Source organism: Cervus canadensis, chromosome 26 (genome assembly GCF_019320065.1).
Source record: "Cervus canadensis isolate Bull #8, Minnesota chromosome 26, ASM1932006v1, whole genome shotgun sequence".
In the NCBI taxonomy this organism is placed as follows: Eukaryota; Metazoa; Chordata; class Mammalia; order Artiodactyla; family Cervidae; genus Cervus; species Cervus canadensis.
The window spans coordinates 28,304,788-28,320,779 of record NC_057411.1 but is presented as its reverse complement, the minus strand read 5'-3'; the positions used below and the strand labels follow the sequence as shown (position 1 = coordinate 28,320,779).

Below are 15,992 nucleotides of genomic sequence, written 5' to 3'. Positions count from 1 at the left end.
TAGAGACACAGATGTCAAGAAAATACGGCTACCAAAGGGAAAAGGGATAGGGTGGAATGAATTGGGAGATTGGGATTGACATACATACGCTACCGATAGTATGGATACAACAGATAACGAATGAGAACCTGCTGTAGGGCACATAGAACGCTCAGTGCTCTGTAGGGACCTCAGTGGGAAAGAAATTCAAAAAGACGGGACACATGTATACGTATAGCTGATTCACTTCGCTGTACAGCAGAGACTAACACAATATTGTAAAGCAAGTATGCGCCCATAAAAATTAGGAAAAGAAACTATAAATGCTTAAATATATAAAGATTTGAAAATGTATATATATATAGTCATCCTCACGAAACCATTTTCCCAGAGTTGTCCAATAGCAAGAATGGCAGCTTATCATAGATGCCATTCATTCAGGGATCATTTCCCGAGTTCCTTTCATGTGATTATATTTAACCTTCCTAATAATGCAGAAATCCAATTTGCAGATGAGGAACTATGCTGTAACAGGTTGTGCACCTTCCTAAAATAGCCCAGTACAGGGCAGAATTTAGAATGGAATATAATTCTTTTGTCTCCATCTAGAATGCCCACCCCTGCACTCACAGCTGCTGGTTAGGCTTCAGGTATTTCACATTTTACAGGCGCTTCTATCCTGAGGAAGGAACTCAGTGACTATAAATGGCTAACTGAGAGCCCACCGACTGGAAAACGAAACGCTATATATATTACTTTCCTCTCTCTCTTTTTCCAAAGTCTACTCTTACACAGATTTTAGAGACTCATAGTGGAGCCCCTACATCTTCACAGTAAAAGTAGGGTCTTTGTCTAAAGTTCATTTCACTCACTAAACATCCAGTTTTATAAAGCTCACATTATTACAGAGGGAAAAAAATGCAGCTGCTGACAGGATCACTAAGAGCAACAAATACCAGGAAAATCTCAAAAGTCTGACCACTTTTTTTTTTTTCTTAACCGGAGTTTTGCCAATGATTTCGCCACAGCTTTGAAAGCTTGTTTTCACCTCTACCCTTTTCCAAAAGAGAATTCCACCCCAGGGGAGAGAAAAAAATTAAGACCTCAAACCAAGTACAAATTGCTCATTTAAAGAACAGGAATTAAGAATGTGGGGGCTTTTCTTCCTTAAAAGCTCATCACTCTGTAGAAAGAATTCAAACTCTGTCTTTCTGAGCAGTGGAGCTGGTTTTGGGGTTTTGTGTTAGTTAATTTTAATTAAAAGAAAAAGGGGGGGCACCATTCTTGAGAAGCTGTTGCTATGAGACTTCTGGGCCTCAACAGATGGCCACAGAGCAGTTCTCAGCCCCAGCTCCGGGCTCTGAAGCCCTCCACTCAGGCATACCATTAACATTCCTGAAATACTTTCGGAGGCAAATGCAGGCCAGCCGCCTCCAGACTAGCTCACCCGCAGCTCCTGGGCCGACCTCCCTGGCCACTGGGCCTGGGCTGAGATTTGTTATAAATAATGAATGATCAGGCCTCTCTAGGAAAAGGCCAGAGTACAGACATTGCTGTCAGCGGAGGCTTCGGATAAACTTTACTAATACATCCCTGGGGGTTTTGAGTCCTTCAGGTAAGCAGGTGGGTGCACACGGGTATGCAGACATTCAAACATATGTGCACGCGCACACACACATATGCACACGCACCTCACTCCACACCCAATTCAGTTCATTGTTGGGAAGCCTCTGACCCCTCCCCATTACAGTGGTCCGGTTGAGAGCAGCAGAGTTTTGGACTGAAGCCTTCTTAGTACCCAGAGTTGCTGAGGAAGAGGCTTAAGCATTCCTGATTTCTCCTTCGACAGAAAGGAAGGGAGAAAAGCAAGGCGGGGCAGATTCTATGTTCACACTTCTTGGTACTACTGGACAAACCATTCCGCATCATCACTTTTCTCGTTCTTCCAAACTGGGATAATAATATTGACCTACATGCATCAGAGAGAGGAACTGATGAACCCGATTAATAAACAACTGTGAAATCACTGCATAAATATCAGTGAATAAATATCATAGGACCAACCTCCAGTCCTGCCAGGGAAGAAGATAAGGAAGGAACTTAGAGACGGCACTTCGGGGTCTAATCGTAGGGCCCGCCCCCACCTGGAGGGCTGGTCTGGATTACTGACCACAGGTTTTGGTGGAAAAGGTCTCCCAGTACCTGCATGGGTCACTCAGGAGCTTTGGGACTTGGAAAAAAACAAGTGATTCTCAACAGTCACAGCTTTTCAGGGTGGGGCTCATTTAAATTCCATCTCCTGAGTTGTCGCCACAAAACCAGGTCTGGAGTGTACAAGCAGAGTCCAACCGAAGTGTCTGACCCCAGGGTCACTGGATCACCTGACGGGACATCAGAGCCATCCTACCAGTTTCAGTTCACAGACGTTCGTTAAGAGCGATTCTCCCCATGATATCAGATCATAGGCCACAAACACCGCACCGCCACCATCATCTGACGTTCATTTTTAAATCCAACCTGTGCAACTAGGAGCGAAACGACTTGAGACTGCTTATGTTCCCACCTTCCAAAATCACCCATCTGTTCTGACTTAAAGCTTCCCTCTCATCTCCAAATTGCGAACGTTAGGATTGCTGGGAGCAATTTAAAAACACAAAACAAAACATGCCTTTTAGAAGCTCAGCCTAACAGGAAGTGCACCTCTTTCCTATTAACCAGGGATGTGTTCATGAAGCCATCTATAGTGGGGTGGAGATGAGGACTTTTCCCATTTGTCTAGGGCTGTGGAAGCCCATCCGGCAAAGGGAAGTCTGGCCCAGTTGTTCAGCTTCTGAGCTCACAGCGCCCTTCATCCTCACCCCCCTCCCCCGCCCCCCAGTCAGAAAAGTCTGGGGCAAAGGCTGGAATCTGGGACTCTTTTGAGGGAGGAGGGGAGGAGAGGGAGAGGGGAGGGGAGGGCAGGGTCTGACGTGGACGGCTTCATTTGCATAGCTGACCCATTCTTGAGCAGAGCCACAGGGGCACACGGCAGTGTGTCTGGCGGGCAACACTATTGTGCCTCATTGTGTGTTCTCCAGAACACTAGAGGGGTCCATCCCCATGGCCCCCGTAGACGAGGGAGCCTGGCAGTCATTCCACAGCTCCAGAAAGGAGACACTGGGGAAAAAAGATAAAGATAAGATACTTAATCCCCTGTCCCAATCTAACTCTAACAATGCTGATCTTGGGATGAAATGTGTGTGTGTGTGTGTGTGTGTGTGTGTTAGCTATTAACCATTTGTGTGTGTGTGTGTGTGTGTGTGTGTATTAGCTATTAACCATTGTGTTAAATTACACTTTCAGGGGTTCCCTTATACTCTGTAGATAGGTACAGGGTTTTCTACACTCAATATGAAATGTGCGGTTTTTGTAACCTTACTTCCTTTTTAATTAGATAGAGGTTTTGAAACTAGCTCTCTCTTCCTTTCTGTCTCTTTTTAGGACTCTGAGGTTATTAAGGACAGTGAAATTTTTTTTTTTAAGATAGTGATGAGGGTTGAGATGGCATTCATCCCTCCCTATACAGCAGTGACTTATCCTTAAACCAGGAAACCAACTTTGATTTATACATTCTCTAGACTGTAATTCTAGGTGAAGGTAGCATTTTGAACTTGAACTCAATGCTATTCAGTATTTATTTAGCTTTCCAACATTTACTTGTCCTTTAATTCCCTCAATATTTATAATTCACTTAATATCTACCTACCAACTGATCTAATTTTTCAATCATCACCAACCATCTGTACTATGGGGCACATACATTATATTTTAAATGATTTCTGTAGACTTGCATGATGACCACATTTCAACCTGTGGGCAATGTCATTTCTGATGCTTCTATTCATCAGAGCAGGCATTTTTAGTATTTATATTTAGTATTACAAATACGTTGATCTTATTACAGGGAAATGTCTTTATAAAGAATAGTTAGCTAACAGCTGAGAAAGATGGAGACTTCCGACTGCCTATAAATAATGAAAGAAAAAAACGTATTTCAGGATGATTAACACAGATCTTGAGTATATGGTTTCTGAGTGTTTATCGCCTGCTTTTCACCACCTCTGTCTATTCTATTCCTGCTTACTGGTTAAATGGAATCATTTAGAAATGGGGAACATCTTCCTCAGAACCTCTTTGGATTTATAAATGGATCTTTACCCATATACAGAAAGTTTTCATTTCAAAAAAATAAAAATTTTCTTCTTTATCACAACAAGCAGGCAAGAGTGTAAGCATTTGCCCACACCACTAGTTGTTTTACCAACCTTGGATTACTAAACCCTACAATAAAAGTATGCTGACACCAATCCAAGAGGAAGACAGGATGGCCCCGAAGTATCTGTCGATCAACTTAAAAGTACATAAAATGAAGTCATAGAAGAGCTTAAGCTTAATCAGAATCATGGCTTAATATTCCAAAGCATCTCACTGTGACTCAAAGTCCTTCCATCTAGAATCTGACTTTCTCTGAAAAATAAAGGTGAGGGGAAGTGAGCCAAGCAGTCCAATTAAACCCCATGCTGGAGTGAAAGTCACTAACTCCTCTGTGCTGAGCAAGCCTTGAAAAGAAAAAACTGCTTTCCTATCACAAGAGGGGAAAAGTTAAAGACAGCTTTAAAAAGAAGTAGGAATGAGAATTAGATGATAGCTCCTGGGTTGCACAGTTGGGAGGAGCCTATGGCACAAACATATACATTTGTTGGCCTTGATGAAAAGTTCCTTTATTCTATCATCACTGGAGTTCCTCATCAAATAGGAAGAAGTGCGCAGTGAGGTGCCAGCTGCCTGCAAGGATGACAATGGTTTGTCAAGTACCCGCCCCCCACCATGTACATCATTATTTCTGCCTTGGTATCATTTTGCCAGCACATCTGACACTCCAATCACTTACAAGTTTCATCATAAAAGCCTAAACTAAAACAACTCCCCAGACCTTCTTTAGTTTACCTGCCCTATACAAGCATTTCTGTCTAATTAAATGGAGAAATTCGGTCGAGAAATACCTGGTTTAAAAGGGACTTACCGTAAGGAAGTCTAAGCCGGCATTTCCACTGTCCTCGATTATCTGTTGGACATCTTCGTCCAGCATGACAAGGGGCCAAGCTGGCGGCCCGAGGGGGCTCAGGGGCTGGGGGGAGGTGACACAGAGACACGAATCCGGCCCAGAAAAAATTCCGGGGAAGCAGCTCCGGGAAGGCGAGAGCTAAGACACAGGTGTCAGACACCACCCAGGCACCTCCGCTGGGAACCTGCAATCAGGCGGCTGCCCTGATTAGCCAAGTACAAAAGGCAGTTCGGATTACTGCCCTCCTCCCAGCCAATCGCCGGCCGGCCTGCCTGACAGCGGCTGGCACCCTGATGTAAGGGGAAGGACACGCGGCCGGAGACCAGAACCGGTTTCTGCAGTGGCCGCGGGCACGCCGGCCCCGCGCACTCCGGGGCCCCGCGCTCTGCAGAAGCTGGCTCGCTGTTGAAAGCAGAGCTCGTGGCAACGGGTAAGCCCTCTCCTGCAGGTCCCCAAAGGTCGCTCTAGGGTCCTTCGACTCACAAAACCACGATGTGAAAACGCTTAAATGGAAGGGAAGGACGATGGAATGAATGGCGCTGGGGGCGTCACTCACAGGGCGCCCCTGTCTGCTCTTCCTCCCGCCCCTTGCCGGCCCCCACTCGGGTTTCTGGCAGCTGAATAAGTTCAATTTTTAATTAGCTATGGTTTTTGCAAGCAACAGTTTCTCACAGAAACTAGGAGGAGGGGAAGGAGACTCAACAGAAAGGACTATCTTTCTATCGTCATTGTTTCGGCGGATCACGTTCAATACTGCTCAACCCTGGCAGACACAAAAATTTATAAAAGGCCGTTCTCATAAAAAAAACAAAACAACAACAGTAAATGCAGTACACTGGAGTGCCAGGCGGCTCACCTTTGCAATTTTGGCAAAAAGAATTTCACTTAAACAGGTCACCTGAGCCTCTGAAGCAGCAGGCCTTTGCAGCTGTATGGAGAAGCAGTGCTTGATTCAAGTTTCGGTATTTGCCCCAGACTGTAGGGGTCAGCTTAACAGTAGCCATAGACACAAAGAGAGAGAGAAGGGATAGGGCACACGGAAAGAGAACGACTCCAAGAGTGTCTGCTTTCCTGGTTATGCAAATGCATTTTCATTAGTTTACGGCCTCCATGGTGGGAAAAAACATAACCATGGATCCACGTGTAATCTGTAAACCTCCTTGTTCCAGAAACTTTAAAAGACTTCCAGGGACTTCTCTGGTGGGCCCGAGGCTGGGTCTCTGTGCTCCCAATGCAGGGGGCCCAGGTTTGATCCCTGGCCAGGGAACTAGATCCCACATACTGCAACTAAGACCCAGCGCAGCCAAATAAAAATAATTATATAAAAATAAATAAATAAAATGAAAGACTTCCAGGTCATTTTTTTAGATGTGGAAAGAAAGAAGGAAAGGGAGCACACATGCACAAGCACGCGCACACACACACCATTCTGACATCACAGGGGCATTATAAATACAGTAGTCATCTCCACTCCAGACACCAAGAAAGTCTGAAGCATCCTTGAGGATGTCAGTACATTTTGAAGGTGAGATTAACTTTATTTAGAGATTGTTTTGTATTAACTAGCAGGACTGTCCCTCCAGAATGCTTCACTTGAATTCCAGAGCTATTTCTATTCCTACTATATGAAATCTAAGGAAACAGGATTGAGGCCGGTGTGAGATGGGAACAGAGGTGGGAGTGGGACAGAGAACCCTCTTTCAGGAGAGAAAACTCCTCTAGATCTTGCACCCTGGATGCATTCCTTTAAAAGTAGCCTTCTTTCCTTTGCAGAAGGCAAATTCTTTTTATTTTCTTTAAAAACTTTAATTTTATTTTGGACTATAGCCGATTAACAATGTTGTGATAGTCTCAGGCGGACAGCAAAGGGACTCAGCCATACATATGCATGTATCCATTCTCCCTCAGACTCACCTCTCACATAACAGGCTGCCACATCACAGGGAGCAGAGTTCCCTGTGCTGGACAGTAGGTCTTTGTTGGTTATCCATCTTAAATGTAGCAGGGTGTACATGTCCATCCCAAACTCCCTAACTGTCCCTTCCTTCCACACTCTCCCTCCTCCCCAGGAAGGCAAAATCCTTATCCCAGGTTCATGTTTTCCTCCTCGACCCCACAGCCTCCCCAGACACCACAACTAAGTTGTGTGTCCTCCTATCACAGCTACTCTCACCAAACCAGAGTTCAAGGGCAGCCAGGCCACAAAATTCATTTTGAATGTGTCCAATGTAACAACCTGGCTACTGCCGGCCAGGTGCTGGTCTTTCCAGTGCACAAGACAAATGGTTCTGCCCGACACGTGTTTATCACAACCAGCCATCGAGTGTGGGAATGCCAGTCCCTCCACCAGTGGAACATTCCCACTGGCTTAAAGGAGCCAGGAGTCCACCCCCTCTTCATTTCACCAGTCATTTTTTAGTCTAGTTCTACACAACCTAAGCTCACTTCAAATCTACTCCCATTCAAGCTGCCTGTGACAACATACTCAACAGATTAGTGGCTCCAGGAACTACGTCATTGCATATGTCCTCTTGGGTGATACGTTACGTTAGGAGAGACGATATCCTTATGTAGTTCTTTAGAGAAACTAAAAAGAGCAGGCAAGTAAAGAGGAAAGATTGTACTCAAGCAATCAAATCAACTGTCCATTCACAAATTATGAGATGGATAAGGGAACCATTGTTATATTTACAAAGAATGAATACCTATGTAGTATTAGACTGAACCATACAAAACTGTCAGTATTTGACAATTTTTGGTAGACTAAGACAGCAATTCCATGTGATTCAACCTGTAGCTGAACTGTAGTCAAATACTATATAACTAGCAGTTAGTTATGTGGCAATAGGTGCTATGTTGTATTCTCTAGTCACCACAATTCTATAATGTAACACTGTGATTACTGTTACAGTTTTACAGATGAGGCAAGGGAGGCTGAGTAATGCATTGAACACCTCACAGCAAGCACTGGAGTGGGGATTCGAACCCTGACAATCTGCTCACAGAGCCCATACTTTGAACCAACCCCATACCCCCATTACGAAGGAGAATTTGAATTTTGACAGAGGCATTCACTAGCTTTGTGACTCTGGGCAGATTACTAAACTTTTCCAAGACTCAGTTTTCTCTCCTCTGAAATGGGCTTGACAAGAAACTAACCTGATTACGAGGACAGAACGAGCTGATGTAAGCAAAGCAGGTAGCCTAGAGGAAGAGCTCAAATGTTGCCTCCCCGTGGGGGTAGGGACAGGACAGTGACTCTGCCACCGTCAGTAGGACCCGAAGCGACAGCGCACGGCGTGTTCTCATCACCCTTCGGTGATGCCGTGGCCACTCGTGGGCAGGAGGACACTGCAGCCTGGGTGCTTGCGTCTGGAAGCACCGCCCTTCAGTCAGTGAGAGTTACCCCAGCAAAGAGGAAGTCCTTCACGCTGGAATGTGCAGCAGCCCCCCACCACCCCCAGTCTGGAAGAGAGACTCTCCACACCATGCTGCTCCCCCAGCTCTTACTCTCAGCCCCGTCTTCTATTTCCTTCTCCCTCTACTTCAGATTACTAGAGAATCTGAAACACTTTCACCGACACCTTCAGTTCAGTTCAGTCCAGTCCAGCCCCAAAGTCGTGTCCTACTCTTTGCGACCCCATAGACTGCAGCACGCCAGGCCTCCCTGTCCATCACCAACTCCCAGAGTTTACCCAAATTCATGTCCATCGAGTCAGTGATGCCATCCAACCATCTCATCCTCTGTCGTCCCCTTCTCCTCCTGCCCTCAATCTTCCCCAGCATCAGGGCCTTTTCCAGTGAGTCAGCTCTTCGCATGAGGTGGCCAAAGTATTGGAGTTTCAGCTTCAACATCAATCCTTCCAATGAACACCCAGGACTGATCTCCTTTAGGATGAACTGGTTGGATCTCCTTGCAGTCCAGGGGACTCTCAAGAGTCTTCTCCAACACCACAGTTCAAAAGCATCAGTTCTTTGGTGCTTAGCTTTCTTTATAGTCCAACTCTCACATCCATACATGACCACTGGAAAAACCATAGCCTTGACTAGACAGACCTTTGTTGGCAAAGTAATGTCTCTGCTTTTTAATATGCTGTCTAGGTTGGTCATAACTTTCCTTCCAAGCAGTAAGTGTCTTTTAATACCGACACCTTAGGCTTCTCATTTGTCCCCTCCTATCTTCTTTAGCAATCAGCTGTAGAGGGCTCGGCAATCCACGCTGAAGAAGTACTGAAGATCCAACCTGAAGGCGGAGCTATAGAACCCACAGTACTGAACAGGGAGGCGGGGGAGCTTGGCTTTCTTTTGACTCTGCCACTGACCTGCTAAGTGACCCTGAACAAGTCACTTATCATCTCTGGGCTCTAGTCTTCACTAACCTAGAACATTACTAAGTTTCTTCCCAGTACCAATATCTGTGGTGAGGAGGAAGAAAGGAATATAGTAGATGAGTTTTTTAAGAAATGTGGGTTTTTCTTTCTCCTTTTCTCTAAGAGCTAATAGCTCATCTCCTCAGGTACATCCTGTTTCCTGCCGATTACCTTTTAAACACCCACAGGCAGGAGGGTTTTCTGTCACTCTGTTGATAAACTGCAGACCGAGATATTTAATAGATGGCCTTGATTTCAGAACACCAGACTGCCACGGTATTTGTCCTTAATGATTTGCACATGTCCTTTTAGGGTACTTGTTCGTGGTTAGAGATGGGGGGTCTATGGAGAGAAAGCCTCACTAAATAATGAAGAAAATGTAGTTTTCTTATTTTCAATTTCTTTGTGTCTGCATGTGTGTGTAACAGTTACAGTGTTCCCCAGCAGTTGCAAGGTAGACTCATCTACTAGGTCAGATTTGATGCCTGTAGGGCACTTACTTGCCTGTACTTTTATGGCACAGCCCAGAAGCTCAAAGTTCTTTCACGGAGTATGATTTTTAAAATTGAATGTCTGTCCTCAATAGCCTGTGATAAACCATAATGAAAAAGAATGTATACAAATGTATAATGGAATTATTATGCTATACAGAAGAAAGTAACACAACATTGTAAATGAACTATACTTCAATGAAAGATAATATGAAATAAATAATAAAGGCACTTTCCATAATCTACCCCCACCGCCGCAAAATTTATCCTCAATACTCCCAGGAAGAATTGAAAGAATTTTATGAATGGAAGAAATGGAAACAGCCCCTTGTCCTCTGGTCTGCTTTCTTTCCACAGAGCACTCACCACCTAACATACTGCATAATCTACGTATGTATAATGTTCACTATCGGAGAAGGCAATGGCAACCCACTCCAGTAATCTTGCCTGGAAAACCCCATGGATGGAGGAGCCTGGTAGGCTGCAGTCCATGAGGTCGCTAAGAGTCAGACACGACTGAGCAACTTCACTTTCACTTTTCACTTTCACGCACTGGAGAAGGAAATGGCAACCCACTCCAGTGTTCTTGCCTGAAGAATCCCAGGGACGGCGGAACCGGTTGGGCTGCCATCTATGGGGTCACACAGAGTCCAACACACCTGAAGTGACTTAGCAGCAGCAGCAGCAATGTTCACTATTGCTTTTCTCTTCTCACAAGGATGTCAACTCCATGAGGACAGAGATATGTCAGACCATGGCTGAGTCCCAAGCACCTAGAGCAATGACTGGTCATATATTAGTTGCTAAATAAATAGATAAACTTTGTAAAATCATGTAAGTGATTCAGGTTAAACTGTACCCTATACATCTCACTTTTAGAAATCACACTGTGTCATCAGAAAGAACAGGCATTATACAAAATATCACAGCTAAGGCGAGAAAAGTGAACAAACATGTGGGTTCAGAAATAGTTTAGTCCAATTCTGCAAATTCCCACATAGAAATTCCAAGCTGAAAGGAAACCGGGCAGTGAGCCTAGGGAGAAACTTAATAAGCTCAATTTCTTTCTTCTAGTCCATTTTCCTTAAATTTCACGGTAAATTGTATTTGGTGGAGGAAACTCCAAGTGTGTCTAAAGGAGTCAGATCCTGAAGGACACGCCGAGGGAAGTGGACACAAAGCAGCTGAGCCATGCTCACTTTGTGTTTAAGTGAACATTTTTCAATCCCAATGTTGACATCAAGGTTGATGAGTAATGCCCATAGGCCCCTGAGTGTCATAAAAGATGTCAGTTAAGTCCAAAGTGTTATAACGCAATACCTTTCCTGTGCAATAATTGCAGGACACAAATCATCTATGATACAGAAATCAGAAAGCATGATATTTTCTCATTGCTAACATGACTGATGAGAGTCACCTTTCTTGCATTTAAATCTCTCTCCTTCCTATTGTGCTGCCTCTGACCACAGAGACAAACAGGCCTGAAGTTATCCTATCACTCTTAGTCTTTCTCCTCTCTTTACATTCTCTAATTCTTTGGGGGAAACCAAGGTATTTCATCACAAGAATGTTAGTGGTCAGAAGGTAGTAAATAAAGGTATTGGGTTTGGTCATCCCTTCAAAGTCCCAATATCCTCAATGGGGAATCCCAAGCTACCATTTAGTGCTAAGAATAACAGGCAGAGGAATTACATTTGGGTTCACATTTTATCCTCGAGGATAAAAAGAAAACTCTGGAGAAGGAGCATGCTGAACACAAATTACAGTATTCTTTCTTTTTATTTTTTTTACTTTTTATTTTATATTGGAGTATAGTCAATTAACAATGTTCTGATAGCTTCACATGAACAGTAAAGGAACTCAGCCATATGTATACATGGATCCATGCTCCCCCAAATTCCCCTCCCATCCAGACTGGCATATAATATTGAGCAGAGTTCCCTTTACTATATAGTAGGTCCTTCTTGGTTTTCCATTTTAAATATATCAGTGTGTACATGCCCATCCCAAACTCCCTGACTATCCCTTCCTTGCATCCTTTCCCCCTGGTAACCATAAGTTCATTCTCTAAATCCAAATTATGGTATCCTTAAAGACTCACTATGGGCTTCCCAGGTGGCTCAGTGGTAAAGAATCCACCTGCCAGTGCAGGAGACACAGGTTTGATCCCTGGGTTGGGAAGATCCCCTGGAGAAGGAAATGGCAACCCACTCCAGTATTCTCACCTGGGAAATCCCATGGACGGAGGAGCCTGGTAGTCTATGGGGTCTCCAAGAATCAGACACAACTGAGCCCGCATGCATAATAACTCATTTAAATCTCTAGGAAAATTACACAGCTAAAATAAAAACAATGAGTAACAGGCAACAATACAGACATATACATATTTATCAACAGTTTCTTAGCAGGGTGCTTACTTTATATCAGGGAGAATACTAAGTACTTGACATATTTTACCTCTTCCAACAACCCTACTAGGGAGGTACTATTTTTATACCCACTTCATAAGTGAAGAATCTGAGGCACCAAGAGGTTAAAAACTTGCCCAGGATCACAAAACAAACAAGAGGTAATAACAAGGTTTGAACCTGGGCAGCCTAATTTCAAGGAATATGCTCTTAAACACTACTGTCTACACTAGATCTGTTGTGACTTAGAAGTGGGATGTGGATGGCACGCACAATGTTGAGGAGTTTGGGGTATTTTTCCAGCTGCCAGATTTCTCCCTAGGGAGACTATGCCATACCGCCCCCAGCCACATATCAGCCGAGTATATCAGTTGAATGGCGCCAGCCAGCAGTAACGAGAGAGGCTGTCAAGCAATTAGCCTGATGATAATTTGGTATAATAAAACCTGCTTCAAATCATAATTTAAACAGACAGTGTGGGGAACATTCTTCCTTTCTCTTTCCTAACCCTCCATCTTGCCTACAGTCTCAAAAGGCAGTTTGAATCGCACTGGGGCTGGCAAACCCACCCTCCTGGAAAAAAGAAAAATAAAAATGTGACAGGAGACACACAGGCAGGCAGTCAGCGCAGTGTGCGGTCTACTTGGGTACCTTTCCACTGGACCACATGGCCTCCTCATAAAAATTAGCAAACAACGTGCTTTCTTGTTGTTTAATCGCTAAGTCATGTCCAACCCTTTCGGTCCCATGGACTGTAGCCCACCAGGCTCCTCTGTCCATGAAATTCTCCAGGCAAGAATACTGGAATGGGATCCCATTTCCTTCTCCAGGGGATCTTCCCAACCCTGAGATCAAACCCAAGTCTCCTGCATCAGCAAGCAGATTCTTTACCACTGAGTCACCAGGGAAGACTTCTTAATTCTTCCACAAGAATGTGATAAATTTCAGTTCTTAATCAGGAGCAAAATGAAACTTACTGAATTTAGTATCTGACCAGGAGTTCATGCTTCGCATTATACGGATTGGTGGTAGTGCTTTGAAGGCTGACGTTAAGTATCTAGGTTCTTTGATTTTTAAAACAATTTAATGTTAAAAGAATCTGCCTGCAAAGCAGGAGCCACAGGAGATATGAGTTCGATTCCTGTATCAGGAAGATCTCCTGGAGGAGGGCATGACAACCTGCTCCAGTATTCTTGCCTGGAGAATCCCATGGACAGAGGAACCTGGCAGGCTACAGTCCATGGTGTAGCAAAGAGTTGGACATGGCTGAGCGACTGACACTTTCACTTTATCTATCTTTATTTTCCTAAACTAATTTCCTGGGCTTATGAGAACACTGTCATATATGAATATAGTTCTGAGACAGGAGGCATATTTGGATGTTTAAATTTGGATTTTTTCTCTCTCCTTGGAAATTTGTGCAGCGTGGAAATGGGATTAGAACAGTTGGAGCTACAGAATTTGCTACAGGGGGGGCTCCCTGGTGGCAAATGGATTGTGTAGAGGTTTCAGGGAACTTGTCTTGAAGCTGCGCTCTGCATAGTAAATTCACTGTTTTCACTTACACCAGAGCCATTTCCTAAAGATCCTTTCATTCATCCTTAACAAGATTGCTGTTGCTGCTAAGTCGCTTCAGTCGTGTCCGACTCTGTGTGACCCCATAGACGGCAGCCCACCAGGCTCCCCCTTCCCTGGGATTCTCCAGGCAAGAACACTGGAGTGGGTTGCCATTTCCTTCTCCAGTGCATGAAAGTGAAAAGTGAAAGTGAAGTCACTCAGTCGTGTCCAACTCTTAGCGACCTCATGGACTACAGCCTACCAGGCTCCTCTGTCCATGGGATTTTCCAGGCAAGAGTACTGGAGTGGGGTGCCATTGCCTTCTCCATTAACAAGATTGAGAAAACATCAATTGTTTGTAGCAAGGAATATTATTTTATTGGGTGGACAACTGATGCATATTATTGGGAGGTGGAAAGGGGGATTAAAGCTCCACTGTCTGCCAATACCACCCTTGAGTTGCCACCTCTAGAGAGGATGGGAGAGGATGGGTTCATTCACCTGGTGCCAAATGACTGGAAGAGTAGCAACAATAAAGGGAGCTAGAAGGCTACCGATTCAAACCACTAGACAAAGCTCTCCCAGTGGCTCATCTTCTCAGCAAATGGGGAAAAGCTGATGGCTTATCATTACTTCTCATATAGAATATTACATGCAAAAATTCCCAACACTACATATATATATATAATCTTTTACCTCAATAGCCACAGCGAGACTGACTATCCTATTTAAACTCCAAAGTCAGATTGATTGGATCAGTCTCTTCATCTACTTCAGGTAGTTCAGAAACTCCACTAACATCTGGTAAAATACCCAAATTTACAAGGAACATCTGTTTCCAGATTGAGATCTGAACTCTAACATCGAGGATTATGTTCCACGGATAACCAGTTGAGTTAGGCATGTGACCTTTCCTCAAATCAGTACCTGTTACATAAGAACTTAAGCCATTTTTAACTCTGTACAGTTCAGTGGTTTTAAGTGCAATCATGTTGCCATGCAACGGACACCGGCACCCATGTCCAGAACTCCTTTTACCTTACAAAACTGAAACTCTGTACCCATAAAACAATAACTCCCCCTCTCCCTCCCCCAGGCCCTGGCAACCACCATTCTACTTTTCGTATCTCTGAACTGGACTACTCTATAGGTACCTCACACACATGGGATCACACAGTATCTGTCTTTTTGTGACTGGCTTATTTCACTTAGTGCAACATGCTCAAGATTCCTCAATGTTGTAGTATGTCCGAATTTCATTCCACAGTCCATAGGGTCGCAAAGAGTCGGACACAAATGAAGCGACATAGCACACACGCGTGTGTACATTTGGTCTGTTGAATAAGCCTTTAGGTTTGGAAACTGTAAGAGAGGGAATGAGATAATTTGCTGAAATCTTAAAGCTGTGGTTCTTTAGGGTACATCAGAACCACCTGGAAAGCTTGATAAACTATCAGTTATTAGGTTAAAACCCCAGCATTTTGGAGGAGGGCCCCAGATTTTGCATTTCATAGCAGGTCCTGGCTAGTGACCACACTTCTGAGAACCACTGTAATCCACCCAGGGTTGAGCCTGAAGGATTCCAGTCACCAAAGACTTCCCATAGTACAAAGTAGCATAGTGTCACATTACCTTAATCCATTCATCTGCTGATGGGCACTGGGTTGCCTCCATGTCATGGCTACTATAAACAGTGTTGCTACAAAATTGGGTACATGTATCCTTTTGAATAAGCATTTTCCTGCCTTAGACAGGAGACTTGGAGTTACAGAAGGAAGGAAGCATAGAGCAGAGTAAGAAATAGCAAGAAAGTCCAACCCTTGCCATTCTAGGGCATTGTGGGAATGTGGGAGAGATTGGTGATAAGTCATACCATCAGAACCAAGTTCAGGTTTCATGTCTCTGGTCTCAGGGAGAACAGGGCATTCATGCGAAGAATGAGAGGGGAATGTCCAGGGTGTGAAGGAATCTTGGCTCTGTTGCTCCACTAGAGACTCCAGGAGAAGGTCACTGTAAAGAGGGCCTGGCTCAGCTCAATTTAGATGGGCGTTGGATGCCATTCCAGAAGACTTGGAATGAGGCA

General features: G+C 44.3%; 1 protein-coding gene across 2 annotated transcripts in view; it reads right to left on the bottom strand.

Annotated features, from left to right (window-relative positions):
* Positions 1 to 15,992, bottom strand: part of SHROOM3 (shroom family member 3) — a 319,013-nt gene that overhangs the window by 167,499 nt on the left and 135,522 nt on the right. The window contains exon 1 of one of the 2 annotated variants that reach the window (XM_043448169.1): positions 5,042 to 5,283. The exons of the other annotated variant lie outside the window; for it this stretch is intronic. The gene's annotated coding sequence lies outside the window, so the exon portion shown is untranslated. Of the gene's footprint in view, positions 1 to 5,041; positions 5,284 to 15,992 lie in introns of those variants that run through there. 2 annotated transcript variants of the gene reach the window in all.